Genomic DNA, 14,411 nt, shown 5'->3' with positions numbered 1-14,411 from the left:
TTTCTAAACCCTCAGATGCCTCCGAGACGTGACCCCGGATTTACCTTTCCACCAGAGCTCACTCAGTTGATCCAGCAGCAGAACACATTGATGCAGTTATTAGTCCAGAATCAGAACCAGGGGAACAACAACAACAACCCACCACCACCACCATCTGTTGATCACTTAGCCCATTTTCTTAGGCTAAATCCGCTGGTGTTTTCCAGTAGCACCGAGCCGATAGTAGCAGATGATTGGCTCCGCAAGACAGCTAGAGAGTTGACCACAGCAGGATGCACGGATGCGGAGAAGGTGAAGTTTGCCGCACATCAGCTTGAAGGACCCGCAGCATCATGGTGGGAGAATTTCACAGCCACTTTCCCTGTCGATACTATCACATGGGACCAGTTTCAGCAGGCTTTTCGTACTGCCCATGTTTCAGCAGGAGCTATGGCCATGAAGAAGCGAGAGTTTCGTAACTTGCGCCAAGGAGGACGGACAGTTGATCAGTATGTGGAGGACTTTAGTAAATTAGCACGTTATGCCCCAGATGACGTTGCTACAGATGCAGCAAAGCAGGAGAAGTTTCTGGAAGGACTGAATGATGTGTTGAGCATGCAGTTGATGGTTGCGCCTTCAACAACTACCAGGAGTTGGTAGATCGTTCTCTTATGATTGAAGGGAAACAATAGCAAATTAAGAATTTCAAGAGGAAGTATGCACAAGGAAAGTACAATTCAGGAGCTCAGCAGAAGCCACGATTTACCCCAAGGCCGGGAGGACATTTTTAGCATACCCATGGAGGAGGAAGCTCGCACAATCACAATGGCCCCAGGAATGGTAATGGGAAAGGAGGAAGCAACGGCCAGAACCGCACCAACCCATCAACCAACGGCCAGAATCGTAGTAGGGAAAAATTGGCTTTACGCAAAACTGTAACCGTAGAGCTTTCCACCAGCCAAATATGCATATAGAATAGCTGTTCCATTCCATTACTCTCTATGTGTTACATTGCCAGCATTTTCCATGTGCTGACCCGTTTTCGGGCTGCAACGTTAATGTTGTAGACTTTTCAGACGACGATTAAGGAGTTTTAGGTCGTGGTCCTATACTCAGTGATGCCGTCGGAGTTGATGGACTCACTTATCTTCCAAGCCTTCCGCTGTTATCGTTATTAGATGGCCTTAAGACATATTTATTGTAATAAGTTCTCTTTTGAGACACTCGATGTAATAAGTGTGTGATTGCTACTCTGCTATAAATCCTTCAAGTACCGTGTGGTGTCAACATTACTGATCCAGGGATGACACCGGAGCACAGAGATTGGACCGTTTGAGGTCTGGTCGCTACATCAACCAAAACCCTAATGTCACCTAGATACTCCAATGTCACCTCAAGTATCCGTGGGTATGATTATACGATATGCATCACACAATCTCAGATTCATCTATTCGACCAACACATAGAACCTCAAAGAGTGCCCCAAAGTTTCTACCGGAGAATCATGACGAAAACGTGTGCCAACCCCTATGCATAGGTTCATGGGCAGAACCCGCAAGTTGGTCACCAAAACATACATCAAGTGAATCACGTGATATCCCATTGTCACCACAGATACGCACGGCAAGACATACATCAAGTGTTCTCAAATCTTTAAAGACTCAATCCGATAAGATAATTTCAAAGGGAAAACTCAATCCATTACAAGAGAGTAGAGGGGGGAAGAAACATCATAGGATCCAAATGTAATAGCAAAGCTCGCGATACATCAAGATCATATCACCTCAAGAACATGAGAGAGAGAGAGAGATCAAACACATAGCTACTGGTACATACCCTCAGCCCCGAGGGAGAACTACTCCCTCCTCGTCATGGAGAGCACCGTGATGATGAAGATGGCCACTGGAGAGGGATTCCCCCTCCGACAGGGTGCGGAACGGGTCTAGATTGTCTTTCGGTGGCTACGGAGGCTTCTGGCGGTGGAACTCCCGATCTATTGTGCTCCCCGATCGTTTTAGGGTATATGGAGATATATAGGCGGAAGAAGTACGTCAGGGGAGCCACGAGGGGCCCACGAGGGTGGAGGGTGCTCCTAGGGGGGTGGGCGCGCCCCCTGCCTCGTGGCCTCCTCATTGCTTCCCTTATGTGGACTCTAAGTCTCCCGGGTTGCTTTCCATCCAAAAATAAGTTCTGTGAAATTTCAGGTCAATTGGGCTCCGTTTGATTTTCCTTTTCTGCGATACTCTAAAACAAGGCAAAACAATAACTGGCACTGGGCTCAAGGTTAATAGGTTAGTCCCAGAAATCATATAAAATAGCATATGAATGCATATAAAACATCCAAGGTTGATAATATAATAGCATGGAACAATAAAAAATTATAGATACGTTGGAGACGTATCAGCATCCCCAAGCTTAATTCCTGCTTGTCCTCGAGTAGGTAAATGATAAAAACATAATTTTTGATGTGGAATGCTACCTAACATATTTCTCTAAGTAATTCTTCTTTATTTTGGCAAAAATGTTCAGATCCATAAGATTCAAGACAAAAGTTTAATATTGACATAGAAACAATAATACTTCAAGCATACTAACTAAGCAATCATGTCTTCTCAAAATAACATGGCCAAAGAAAGTTCATCCCTACAAAATCATATAGTTTAGTCATGCTCTATTTTGGTCAAGCAAGAATGCTCTCATCATGCACAACCCCGATGACAAGCCGAGCAATTATTTCATACTTTAGTAATCTCAAACTCATAAACCTTCATGCAATACATGAGTGCGAGCCATGGACATAGCACTATGGGTGGAATAGAATATGATGATGGGGGTTATGTGGAGAAGACAAAAAAGGAGAAAGTCTCACATCAACGAGGCTAATCAATGAGCTATGGAGATGCCCATCGATTAATGTTAATGCAAGGAGTAGGGATTGCCATGCAACGGATGCACTAGAGCTATAAATGTATGAAAGCTCAACAAAAGAAATTAAGTGGGTGTGCATCCAACTTGCTTGCTCATGAAGACCTAGGGCACTTGAGGAGGCCCATTGTTGGAATATACAAGCCAAGTTCTATAATGAAAAATTCCCACTAGTGTATGAAAGTGATAAAACAAGAGACTCTCTATCATGAGGATTATGGTGCTACTTTGAAGCACAAGTGTGGCAAAGGATAGTAGCATTGTCCCTTCTCTGTTTTTCTCTCATTTTTATTTTTTTTATTTTTGGGCCTTCTCTTTTTTATGGCCTTTCTCTTTTCTTTTTCTTTTTTTTGGGCCTCATCTTTTTATGGCCTTTCTCTTTTTTTATTTCCTCACTTGGGACAATGCTCTAGAAAATGATGATCATCGCACTTCTATTTATTTACAACTCAATGATTACAACTCGATACTAGAACAAAAGATGACTCTATATGAATGCCTCCGACGGTGTACCGGGATATGCAATGAACCAAGAGTGACATGTATGAAAGAATTATGAACGGTGGCTTTTCCACAAATACTATGTCCACTACATGATCATGCTAAGCAATATGACAATGATGAATGTGTCATGATAAACAGAATGGTGGAAAGTTGCATGGCAATATATCTCGGAATGGCTATGGAAATGCCATAATAGGTAGGTATGGTGGCTGTTTTGAGGAAGATATAAGGAGGTTTATGTGTGAAAGAGCGTATCATATCACGGGGTTTGGATGCACCGGCGAAGTTTGCACCAACTCTCAATGTGAGAAAGGGCAATGCACGGTACCGCAAAGGCTAGCAATGATGGAAGGGTGAGAGTGTGTATAATCCATGGACTCAACATTAGTCATAAAGAACTCACATACTTATTGCAAATATATACAAGTCATCAAAAACCTCGGCACTATGCGCATGCTCCTAGGGGGATAGATTGGTAGGAAAAGGCCATCGCTCATCCCCGACCGCTACTCATAAGGAAGACAATCAAATAACACCTCATGTTTCAAATTTGTTACATAACGTTTACCAGACGTGCATGCTACATGACTTGCAAACTTCAACACAACCATTTCTCAAATTCACAACTACTCAACTAGCACGACTTTGATATTATTACCTCCATATCTCAAAACAATCATCAAGCATGAAACTTCCCTTAGTATACAAAACACTCATAAGATTTTTTTACTAATCTTGAATACCTAGCATATTAGGATTATTTAAGCAAATTATCATGCTATTTAAGACTCTCAAAATAATGTAAGTGAAGCATGAGAGTTCATCTATTTCTTCAAAATAAGACCACCACCGTGCTCTAAAGAGATATAAGTGAAGCACTAGAGCAAATGAGAAACTACTCCGAAAGATATAAGTGAAGATCAATGAGTAGTCGAATAATTATGCAACTATGTGAAGACTCTCTAACATTTAATAATTTCAGATCTTGGTATTTTATTCAAACAGCAAGCAAAACAAAAGAAAATAAAATGACGCTCCAAGCAAAACACATATCATGTGGCGAATAAAAATATAGCTCCAAGTAAAGTTACCGATGAACGAAGACGAAGGAGGGGATGCCTTCCGGGGCATCCCCAAGCTTAGGATCTTGGTTGTCCCTGAATATTACCTTGGGGTGCCTTGGGCATCCCCAAGCTTAGGCTCTTGCCACTCCTTATTCCATAATCCATCGAATCTTTACCCAAAACTTGAAAACTTCACAACACAAAACTTAACAGAAAACTCGTAAGCTACGTTAGTATAAGAAAATAAATCACCACTTAGGTACTGTTGTGAACTCATTCTAAATTCATATTGGTGTAATATCTACTGTATTCCAACTTATCTATGGTTCATACCTTCTGATACTACTCATAGATTCATCAAAATAAGCCAACAACACATCGAAAACAGAATCTGTCAAAACAGAACAGTCTGAAGTAATCTGGATCAAACGTATACTTCTGCAACCCCAAAAATTCTAAAATAAATTGCTGGACCTGAGGAATTTATCTATTAATCGTCTGAAAAATAACTAACTAAATAGCACTCTCCAAATAAAAATGGCAGCAACTCTTGTGAGCGCTAAAGTTTCTGTTTTTTACAGCAAGATCGCAAAGACTTTCCCCAAGTCTTCCCAAAGGTTCTACTTGGCACAAACACTAAGTAAAACAAAAAAACTCGATCATAACAGAGGCTAGATGAAATATTTATTACTACACAGGAACAAAAAGCAAGGAACAAAAACAAAGTTGGGTTGCCTCCCAACAAGCGCTATCGTTTAACGCCCCTAGTTAGGCATGATGATTTCAATGATGCTCACATAAAAGATAAGAATTGAAATATAAAGAGAGCATCATGAAGAATATGACTAGCACATTTAAGTCTAACCCACTTCCTATGAATAGTTATTTTTTGAGCAAACAATTTATGGGAACAATAATCAACTAGCATAGGAAAGCAAAACAAGCATAACTTCAAGATTTTAAGCGCATACAGAGGAAACTTGATATTATTGCAATTCCTACAAGCATATGTTCCTCCCTCATAATAATTTTCAGTAGCATCATGAATGAATTCAGCAATATAACCAGCACCTAAAGCATTATTTTCATGATGCATAAGCATAGAATTTTTATTACTCTCCACATAAGCAAAATTCTTCTCATTCGGAATAGTGGGAGTATCATAAGAGACTCGAATACTATAAATTGTTTCCACATTAAAAGAGTAATGTTCAGAAAAGGGGTAATCATAATCATGACAAGTTTTATAAATATAATCACTACTTTTTATAGCATAAGTATCATCACAATAATCATCATAGGTAGGAGGCATGCTATCATCATTATAAATTTGCATACCAAAACTTGGGAGACTAAAAATATCATCTTCATCAAACATAGCTTCCCCAAGCTTGTGGCTTTGCATATCATTAGCATCATGGATATTCAAGGAATTCATACTAACAACATTACAATCATGCTCATCATTCAAATATTTAGTGCCAAACATTTTAATGCATTCTTCTTCTAACACTTTGGCAAAAATTTCCTTTCCATCATACTCACGAAAGATATTAAAAAGATGAAGCGTATGAGGCAAACTTAATTCCATTTTTTTGTGATTTTCTTTTATAAACTAAACTGGTGATAAAACAAGAAACTAAAAGACTCGATTGCAAGATCTAAAGATATACCTTCAAGCGCTAACCTCCCCGGCAACGGCGCCAGAAAAGAGCTTGATGTCCACTACAAAACCTTCTTCTTGTAGACGTTGTTGGGCCTCCAAGTGCAGAGGTTTGTAGGACAGTAGAAAAGTTCCCTCAAGTGGATGACCTAAGGTTTATCAATCCGTAGGAGGCATAGGATGAAAATGGTCTCTCTCAAGCAACCCTGCAACCAAATAACAAAGAGTCTCTTGTGTCCCCAACACACCCAATACAATGGTAAATTGTATAGGTGCAGTAGTTCGGCGAAGAGATGGTGATACAAGTGGTATATGGATAGTAGATAATAGTTTTTGTAATCTGGAAATATAAAAACAGCAAGGTAACTAATGATAAAAGTGAGCGTAAACGGTATTGCAATGCATTGAAACAAGGCCTAGGGTTCATACTTTCACTAGTGCAAGTCCTCTCAACAATAATAACATAATTGGATCACATAACTATCCCTCAACATGCAACAAAGAGTCACTCCAAAGTCACTAATAGAGGAGAACGAACGAAGAGATTATGGTAGGGTACGAAACCACCTCAAAGTTATTCTTTCCAATCAATCCGTTGGGCTATTCTTATAGGTGTCACAAACAGCCCTAGAGTTCGTACTAGAATAACACCTTAAGACACAAATCAACCAAAACCCTAATGTCACCTAGATACTCCAATGTCACCTCAAGTATCCGTGGGTATGATTATACGATATGCATCACACAATCTCAGATTCATCTATTCAACCAACACATAGAACCTCAAAGAGTGCCCCAAAGTTTCTACCGGAGAATCATGACGAAAACATGTGCCAACCCCTATGCATAGGTTCATGGGCGGAACCCGCAAGTTGGTCACCAAAACATACATCAAGTGAATCATGTGATATCCCATTGTCACCACAGATACGCACGGCAAGACATACATCAAGTGTTCTCAAATCTTTAAAGACTCAATCCGATAAGATAACTTTAAAGGAAAAACTCAATCCATTACAAGGGAGTAGAGGGGGAAGAAACATCATAGGATCCAAATAGAATAGCAAAGCTGATGATACATCAAGATCGTATCACCTCAAGAACACGAGAGAGAGAGAGAGAGAGAGAGAGAGAGAGATCAAACACATAGCTACTGGTACATACCCTCAACCCCGAGGGAGAACTACTCCCTCCTCGTCATGGAGAGCACCGGGATGATGAAGATGGCCACTGGAGAGGGATTCCCCCACCGACAGGGTGCCGGAACGGGTCTAGATTGGCTTTCGGTGACTACGGAGGCTTCTGGCGGCGGAACTCTCGATCTATTGTGCTCCCCGATCGTTTTAGGGTATATGGAGATATATAGGTGAAAGAAGTACGTTAGGGGAGCCACGAGGGGCCCATGAGGGTGGAAGGCGCGCCTAGTGGTGGGCGCGCCCCCTGCCTCATGGCTTTCTCGTTGCTTCCCTTATGTGGACTCCAAGTCTCCTGGGTTGCTTTCCTTCCAAAAATAAGTTTCGTGAAGTTTCAGGTCAATTGGACTCCGTTTGATTTTTCTTTTCTGCGATACTCTAAAACAAGGAAAAAATAGAAACTGGCACTGGGCTCTAGGTTAATAGGTTAGTCCCAAAAATCATATAAAATAGCATATGAATGCATATAAAACATCCAAGGTTGATAATATAATAGCATTGAACAATCAAAAATTATAGATACATTGGAGACGTATCACGCGACACTACGATTAGAGACCCTTTCACAAAACTGTGTGCGATGAATTAATCACAAACATGGATGTAAAAAATCCGTCAAAAAAGGTGCAAAATGTTTTCAATGGAGGATGCATCAAACACGGTTCAGATTTTAGTTGCGTGTGTGATCCAGGGCATACGGTTCAGTCCAATGAACTGTTTGCGATGAGGCGGCGGAAAAGAAACGGGCAACCTGATGAAGGCGTGTGCGATGTACAACATACCGTTCACTCGGATGAACTGTTTGTGATTAGGCAACACAAAAGTAACGGTTAGCCAGATCAAGGTGTGTGTGATGTACAACATACAGTTCACTCGGATGCACTGTTTGTGATTAGGAAACACAAAAGAAACGATCAGCCAGATCAAGGTGTGTGCGATGTATGACATGCGGTTCACCTGGATGAACTGTTTGCATTGAGATAAGAGAACATAAACGGTTCAATATAACAAATACCATAAATATTGCAGGGTTCAAATTCAAAGATTACAACGCCCAAATGCAAACATTGTAAACCGTGTAATTTCTGAAAAGGGATCAGCCGCTGACAAGTAATGTATGGGTTTGACACAATAACTTCCAATTGCTTTGCCATATGCTCTTCCAATACGAAGTTTGGCATTTTTGGAGGCATTTCCATTCCACAGTACCAGCCGCCTCTGATAATCATACCATTGATCTTTCCTAATTAAATGCGTGTTCAACCTCAGTACCCTTAGCACCTTTGCTCTGGCAAGAAAGAACATGGCGAGTGTAATCTCCGGTGGGATCCCTCGGTAGGAGTTCAAAGTAATATTTGAGAGATGCAGATCCAAGCATTCGATGTGATTGTCATTATCAACATCTTCTGCCGGGCCTAATATGCACTGCAAAAGAGAGAACGTGTTAGTGCCTACATGCAGTTTTGAACACTGCTACACGCCCATTTGGTTTACAGCATTTGTAAAATGCACCAATGTGCCATCTTCGATCTGTCATGCTTAACATGGGCATTAATTTGATTACAATCTAGAAACATGGAGCCTTCTTCACAAGAGGTTGGATTGGATGAAAAATCCCCTAAGAAAACTAGTACAGATGAATCCATAGGAGAAATGCTTAAGGATGATTGTAACCATATGAATGAAGCAACCAATATGGGGTGGGGGTGTATGTCCTAAAATCCTCCAAAATTCCTTGAGAAATCATAGTACATAGTCATTGTAAACTTGGGAAAAGGTGCAAAAAATTGAAATCCCTTATGGTTAACATTTAACAGGAAAGGAACATCACCTCGATATACAACTTCTTCAGGCACGAAAAGCATCTCAGGCAACTGAAAACTTGGTACAGGTTGGGGACGACAGATTCTAGTGCCAAGACCTTCACTGTGCCTAGAGTCTGGGTGAAGCTTCGCTGGATGAAAGACGAACATACATCTTCAAAACTAGAAATAATGTTGATATCAAGAAGGAGAGGTATATAGGGCTACTGTTGTACCTGAAAGTTGTAGTATTTGACAGACGAGTAGCCCACCACTTTAAATTTCAGCATAGAAATGACATTGATTCTTGTTGGACCTTGTTGATCAACTACAAGTAATCTCTCAAGTGAAGGTGTGTCTGGATGACCATATTGTGGTCCACCTTTTGTGATCTCTCGGTGCAGCATCAGCAACACACATAAATAGTGCGGAAAATCCTGGAGGTGATGTGCAAGGTACTCGACCAATTCATCGCCTGAAGACGAAGGAACTCAAGTGCAGTATAGCCGTGGAGCAGGCGCTCCATGTCATCCTTTGGGATGCGGACAACGACGAGCTTGAGGTGCTTCAGTCGTGGTAGAAAAAGAGCGGGCGTGTTGTAGGATCGAAAGTATGTCTAGAGGTGGGGTGATTAGACTACTTGACCAAATAAAAATCTAGCCTTTTCCCAATTTAAGTCTTGGCAGATTTTAACAACTTAGCACAAGTCAAGTAATCAACCTACACATGCAATTCTAAGAGTATAGCAGTGGAATGTAAAACAATTGCATACGAAGGTAAGGGGAGGAGTTTGAGGGAGCAAACGCAATGTAGACATGGAGATTTTTGGCACGGTTCCGATAGGTGGTGCTATCGTACATCCGCGTTGATGGAGACTTCAACCCACGAAGGGTAACGGTTGCGCGAGTCCACGGAGGGCTCCACCCGCGAAGGGTGCACGAAGAAGCAACCTTGTCTATACCACCAAGGCCATCGCCCACGAAGGACTTGCCTCGCTAGGGTAGATCTTCATGAAGTAGGCGATCTCCTTGCCCGTACAAACTCCTTGGTTCAACTCCACAATCTTGACGGAGGCTCCCAAGTGACACCTAACCAATCTAGGAGACACCACTCTCCAAAAGGTAATAGATGGTGTGTTGATGCTGAACTCCTTGCTCTTGTGCTTCAAATGATAGTCTCCCCAACACTCATCTCTCTCTCATAGGATTGGATTTGGTGCAAAGAGGGTTTGAGTGGAAAGCAACTTGGGGAAGGATAGTGATCAAGATTTATGTGGTTGGAATGGAATATCTTAACCTCAACACAAGTGTAGGTGGTTCTCTCTCAGAAAATGTATGTTGGAAGTGTGGGCATGTTCTGATGGCTGTCTCCATGAATGAAGAGTGGGTGGAGGGGTATAAATAGCCTCCACACAAAATCTAACCGTTACACACAAATCACCAAACTCGGTGGGACCGAATCATGAAACTCGGTCAGACCGATTTAGTTCAAAATGTGAACGTTAGGATTTTCGGTCGGACCGACATGTCAACTCGGTGGGACCGATCCCATTAGGGTTAGGGCATAAGGTAATCTCGGTGAGACCGATTACACAAACTCGGTGGGACCGATTTTGGTAACAGGCAAACAGAGAGTTGGTCAGGCAAACTCGGTGGGACCGATTCGCTCATCTCGGTTAGACCGAAATGTTAGGAAGGGGAAATAGAGAGTTTGCATTGCGAACTCGGTGGGACCGATCGATCATCTCGGTTAGACCAAAACGTTACGAAGGGAAACAGAGAGTTTGCAATCCCATCTCGGTGATACCGAGATCCCTATTGGTGAGACCGAAATGACTAGGGTTTGTGGCAGTGGCTATGTCAAGTGAACTCGGTGGCGCCGGGTTGGAAATTTCGGTGGGGCCGAGTTTGACTTTTGGTTTGGGACATATGTGGATATGAGAAGGTAGTTGAGGGTTTTGGAGCATATCACTAAGCATTTTGAGCAAGTAACTCATTAAGCAACACCTCATCCCCTTTTAATAGTATTGGCTTTTCCTATGGACTCAATGTGATCTTGGATCACTAAAAGTAAAATGTAGAGTCTTGAGCTTGAGCCAACATGTGTTCTTAGTATTTTGAGGGGTCCACTTTCTAATCCATGCCATGCCAAACATTGAGCTTTCCTGAAATATTTATCTTGAAATAGCATTAGCTCAATGGGCTATATGTTGTTAGGAATTACCAAAACCACCTAGGGATAGTTGCACTTTCAATCTCCCCCTTTTTGGTAATTGATGACAACATATAGATCAAAGCTTTGACAGATGATAATAAGATTGAAAAACATCGTCGCTTTGAGAAGTATGTGATAAGCAAGAGCTCCCCCTAAATTTGTGCATTATTTAAAATTTTCTTTTGAATGCAAATGCACAATCGATTAGGATCATAGGTTAGTCTTCCATGTCACATACATCTTGGTGGAGCGCTCAAAATGATAGAAATTAAAAGCATGCACTCATCACCAAGCAAGTGAATGATCATATATGGATATAAAAGATAGTATCATCTAAACAAGCATTAAGGTAGCAAATGATCAATCACATGATCACACAAGTATCTCACACAATAAAAGGATCAACCAAAGGCAAAGACGCAAAACACTCTCTCGAAGCCTATGATCTATACATATTTCTCCCCCTTTGGCAACAAGTTACCAAAAAGTTCAAATATGCATAGTGCTATGCGTCTCTCAGGCTTGGTCTTTGGGAGGTGGTGTAGAGAGAACTCCAAGGACGAAGGCATCTGTCGATGTAGTTGGAGCTAGTGAAGTGGCTGCTGGAGGTGGCACTGGAGCTGTAGCTGTTGGTGCTGATGCTGTAGCTCTAGAATCTGTCACTCGCACGGCATCAGACCTTTGACTCCTTGGCACTCGCTGAAATGCATCTGTGGTTGCCTTGCCTCTCTTCTCTTCTGCTTCCTCCTGAAGCTGCTCAACGGTAGTCTGTATCTCAGTTACCTTGAGGTCAAGATCGTAGAATTTAGTTTCTATGATCCTCTCCAAGCTCTCCTGGTTTTGAGTCAGGGTGGCCAAGCCCTTCTCAATCCTCAGTGTAGATTGGATCAAATATGCAAGTTGATCTTGCTTGCTCTTCAGGAAAACCTGAGATGCCTCTTCAACACTTGGCATATTGGCAGATTTCTCAGCCTTTGCTTTGGCTCTCTTCTCTTGTGCTTGTATTGAAGATGGTTCCTCCTCATTCATCACAATTGTGTTGTCTTCAAATTTAGGATGTAGGGGTAGATGCTCCTTATCCAACATATATGTTGCTGTGCCCATCTTGGAGTTGATGAGCTCCTAAATGTGTGGAGCATACCCACAACTTCTCTTCTAGTCAGCAGTAGTCCTCTTGATTGTCTCTACTATCAGACTAATGACCCTGAACTTATGAGGGCCATCAAAAAGCTGTAACAGGTTGATAGAGTGCCCTTTGATCATATTGTGATCCCCTGACTTGGGTAGAAGAGTGTGCCTTAAGATCCAGTTGATAGTAGGCAGACCAGACAACAAGAAATGTACAGATCCAAGCTTGTGAGTCTCCAAAGCTTTATCATGGATCTATTTGTACATGTTTGCCATGGAGTTGTGGTCTTTCTTCTTCTTGGCATACACATCCAAGTCATCCCCATGTTCTTCCGGGGCATTTATCAATTTTGCCCATTCTTCAACTGTGGATTGGTACCTAGTACCTTCTAACATCCATGTGATCTTCCCATCTGGGTAAAAGTGAGCAGTGGAGTAAAACTGCATGATCAGCTCATCATTCCATTTTGTGAGCTTCTGTCCAACAAACTCATCTACTCCACATGCTTTGAAGCTGTCATAAGCTCCTGGGAAGTGATCTTCATTCTCTTGGATGAATTCCCAATCGACCCATTTCATGTCACTCATAATGGGCTTCTTGCCAAGCAGGATAGTTTCATAAAAGTCTTGCTGTTTTTGTGTGTGTAACCGGTAGTCAACTGCAGTCCTTCTCCTCACAACATAAGGATCAGACTTTCTCCACAATCTCAGTCCAGCATCTTTTCTGATGTGCATGTTTTCAGCTACTGGATGAGTATCATTGTGGTCTGGAACCTTGGGCTTCAATTTTCTCAAAATAAGAGACTCATAATCTTCTTCTTCAGCTTCAGGCACTGGGGCCTTGTTCTTTTCTTCAGCAGGTATACTTCTGGTGTTCCTCTTGGGCTTAGGAGGCTTCTAATCTTGAGCTTTGGGGGCAGCTTTGGGCTTTGATGTTGCAGCCCCTGACTTTATAGCATCTCCCATAAGCTTCTGAGCTTTGGGTGCTGGTGTAGCATCCTCTTCCTCTTCTTCATCTTCAGAGGGATCTTTCATCATGGAGGGCTTGCCAATGACTCACGCAATGGTCTTCTTGACTCTTTCCTTTCTCTTCTTTCCCTCTCTAGCTTCTTTGGGTTCAAGAGTGAACTCCATTGTTTCTTGAGTAGAGGCTCTGGCCTTAGACATAGGAATTCTCTTTGCTGGAGCCTTCTTATTCATTCCTGGCTTAACTGTAGCAGCTGTGCCATACTCCTTTTTCAACACCTTCTTCTTGGAGCTTACTTCCTCCTCAGTGGCAACATAATCCTCATCCTCAGATTCTGAGGTTCTCTTTTTCCTAGATCTGGTGGCTGCCTTTGGCAAGTTGCTGGGAGTGCTCCTGCTGCCATCATCAGAAGTGCTTGAGGGATCTGAACCCTCACTCAGCTGCACATGTTCCTCAGACCTGTTCTGACAATCACTCTGATCAGACATCTCTGCAAACCCACTGACAGCAGACCCTGTGAATAGATGTAGATGAGATAGAGTGGATGAGCATCACAAAGTGCAGAGTTTTTGCAAAACAAATGACTTAAAAACTTAGTTTTAGTTCTCCACAGAAAGCATTTTGGAGCTACCGATTTGTAAACTCGGTGATACCGAAGCAGCTTTTGGAACTTAAACTAGTGAACTCGGTTAGACCGAGTCACAGTTCGGTGGCACCGAGACTGCTAGGGTTTCATAGAGAATTGAACTCAGTCACACCAGTTTGCAGTTTTCGGTCAGACCAAAAATTGCAAGTGCTATGGCCCAAGCCAAATCGGTGAGACCAATTTCTACAACTCGGTCGGTCCGAGATGAGTTCGGCGGAGACCTAACCCTAAATTTTCAAATCAAATCTAACCTAAAGGATGTTTTCAGTGGATAGAGTGTTTGCATATGTGGTAAGGATCATGGCAAAACAATGTGCTATGAATCA

Source organism: Triticum aestivum, chromosome 2A, assembly GCF_018294505.1.
Source record: "Triticum aestivum cultivar Chinese Spring chromosome 2A, IWGSC CS RefSeq v2.1, whole genome shotgun sequence".
Taxonomy (NCBI): domain Eukaryota; kingdom Viridiplantae; phylum Streptophyta; class Magnoliopsida; order Poales; family Poaceae; genus Triticum; species Triticum aestivum.
This window is presented reverse-complemented; position numbering follows the sequence as displayed.